Raw genomic sequence first — 3,160 nt, 5'->3', positions numbered from 1 at the left:
GGATCGGGTAGTATGAGAGTTCGTAAACCAAATAAGTGTGGGAACTTATGTAATATGGTTTAACAAAGCCTACATACTAAAACGAAACCTAACCTAAGTGCTTACGACCCATTACGACTCGTATAGGTAGCTTATGCTACTTTAACGCGTCGTTCGCGTAAAACGAGTGCGGACCACTTAACTATTCCTATGACAAGTATTATATGCCTTAACATGTCTAGTATTGTTGCTAAATCAGTTTAGATGTCAAAAATTAAGTTACATATGCTTAAAATGAATTTATGCGTAAAAAGGGTATTTTGGTAATTTTCCTAAGGCATATAAACTACCTATCATACAACTACTTAAACGACGTGACCATAAGGTATAACCTTAGAAGGTTATTCCCTATACAACTATGGTCACCTAAAGTATTTGGTCGGATCCTAATGATTGGCCAAACGGGTCGGGTTCGAAAGTATAAGCGATTGATTAGATCGCTTACCTTTACGGCCCTAAACAAGCACAAATCTAAAAGCGACGAGCTAAACATGCTAGAACATGTTTAGTAAAGTTAGAAAACAGGTTTGGTATCAAAACAAACGGTTTTGATACCCTAGAGTAGCTTGGTTAAAAAATACGCGAGAAAACGCATTTTGGTCGAAACTACGACTCGTTACTGAGCCTAGATAACGTGGTAATCAGTAGGTATAGTCACTAGGGACTATAACCATCGTGATTACGCTCACGTTATGAAGTTCAAACGAACTTCGCGTTGACCATAAACTGGTCAATGCAGAAAGTGAAACACAGTTTGACTTTAACGCTAAAACGAAAGAAAAGCACGAAAGAATACTTACAGAAGGTCCAAGAATGGAGTCTTGATCCCAAATATTCTCAGGTATGGAGTGCTAAAGCTCCAACTTAGAGAAATTTCAGAATCAAGTGTGAGTTGGGGGTGAAATGCTTGGGGGTATTTATAGTATTTGGTCCACCGTTAAGATCGTTCCTCGATTCCCGAGCTTTGATCATGGCCTTACACTTGCACCCTGATTTACAAAACCATGGGAGCCCAAAATAGCCCCTAGAATTGCCCAAAACCATTTGCAACACTTGGAAACAGCTGTATCAAGCTGTTACACACTTTCTGCTGATCTAGGGATGGCTTACGGACCGTAAGCATGTCCATACGGTCCGTAAGGACCTTTGGTGCTGACAGAAAGTTTGGCAAAATGGCAGAACAGGCCCCTGAGTTCCCAAACTTGGTTTTTGATGCGTTTTGGCACGTTTAAGCCCCGTTAACCCCATTTTTAGGCTCAAATATGAAGTTAAAGTATAGGGAACTTAAAATGTGCTCAAAAATATGTCGGATGTCAGTTCGTTTGGTCGTACGGTTGCGTTGTTCGGTTAATTACGACTGAAGTCGTAACGGACGCAAAAACGATCCAAATTGCGCGACGAATGGAGTTTTGACAAGCCAATCACTAAAACATAATATTTTAATGATTACATAAATTTTTGGATGTCCGGATGTATTCAGAACGTAAGTTATGCGCGAAAATACAAATTTATGCACTTTTTGACGCTTTTAGTCCCTGAATGAGCATAAAGTTTATTTTAGCACACCGAACCCCTCAAAGCCTATTTTAAGCTATGAAAAGGATATTTAGGGTGTGTTTAACTTATGATCATGTTCCGGCATGATCGTTACAGTTCAAATTGGCATACTTTCGCAGTTTGTCAATTTTAGTCCCTGTAAGTGAATTAACTTGATTTCGGCATACAAAACCATCCAAAACTTATTTCTAAGTTATGTGGAGGTTATTTAAGGTATGTTAAGCCTATGTCGCTATTCCGGAGTGTTCGTTGCATTAAACTGGTTATATTTACGCATCAGTGCGCGTATAACCTTCCAGAAAGCGATTTAGCGCCCGAAATCGAACAAGAATTGATATGTGTATATGATACACATATTTTTATAAATCCCAAGTATGAAATACAATATTTCATTGGTTTGGTATTTGTTTGATGGTTGAAGTGACACAGATAGCGTTTAACTTAACAAACACTACCTTGGATTGAAGGGAGCGCTAAGAGAGATTAGCCTGAACAGTTAATGATAGCATAAGCGAAGAACGGCGCGTAAAAAACGATGAAAAGTGACCAAGTGTCGGATGGTAATCCGATCGGATGGTCATCCGATCGGATGTCAATCCGTTCGGATGGTCATCCGATCGGATAGCCATTCGGTCGGATTGACATTCATTTGGTAAGGATGTGTTTGTGTATAATGGCTTTGAAGTTTTCATTGTAGCATTTCGAAAACAGAGAAGTATCTCTAACCATCAGGTCGATCGATCGAACGGTCGTTCGATCGGATAGCGATCCAATAGACAAGACACTTAGTGAGAACAAGTTCATAGCAGGATTGTCACTCGATCGGATAGCGATCCGATCAGATGGCGATCCAATCGGATAGCGATCTGATCGGACGGAAATCTGTCCCGCCATCTGATCATGTTGCTAACTTGAAAATTCGTTAAGTTTTGCGGTTTGTTCAAGACAATATGACAACGTGCTAAACAACAGAAACCCCATCAAGGCCCAAGTGATCCGATTGAACAGGAATCACCCTAGTCTGATCGGTTAACTGTTCGAGACGGCGGTTCACGTTTAACCCGAAATCAGTTGTCTCTTAGATAGAATTCAGATCTTGAACCAATACATCACTAAGGAAGAGTAAAAGATCAGAACGAGCTCCGATTCTATCGGTTTTGAGTGCATTGAGTGTAAAAGAGTTGAAAGAAAGTTGGAAAACCATCTTTCAATCCTTCTAACCATGAATATGTGTAGATCTATGCGAAAATGTTGTTGATTCATGTGGAAATCCTTCAGATCTGAGTTGTTCTTGGTGGAATGAGGCCAAAACTTGAAGTTCAAAAAACTCTATGATGACATCACCCTAGAACACCTCAAATCCAATGATTTCACAGTTAAAAGTTAAGATTCGAATGTGAAAAAGATGAAGGAGTGCGTGTAGATCATAGAAGTACAAGATTTAGGTTGAAAACTTACAAGAATCGCGAGAAATCGAGAGAAAGAAGGCTGAGTGCGGCTGGTCGAGTGGAGGAGCTGTCACATCACAAATGATGTGATAGGAGGGTATTTATAGGCTTTCCAA

Source organism: Helianthus annuus, chromosome 13, assembly GCF_002127325.2.
Source record: "Helianthus annuus cultivar XRQ/B chromosome 13, HanXRQr2.0-SUNRISE, whole genome shotgun sequence".
Taxonomy (NCBI): Eukaryota; Viridiplantae; Streptophyta; class Magnoliopsida; order Asterales; family Asteraceae; genus Helianthus; species Helianthus annuus.
This window is presented reverse-complemented; position numbering follows the sequence as displayed.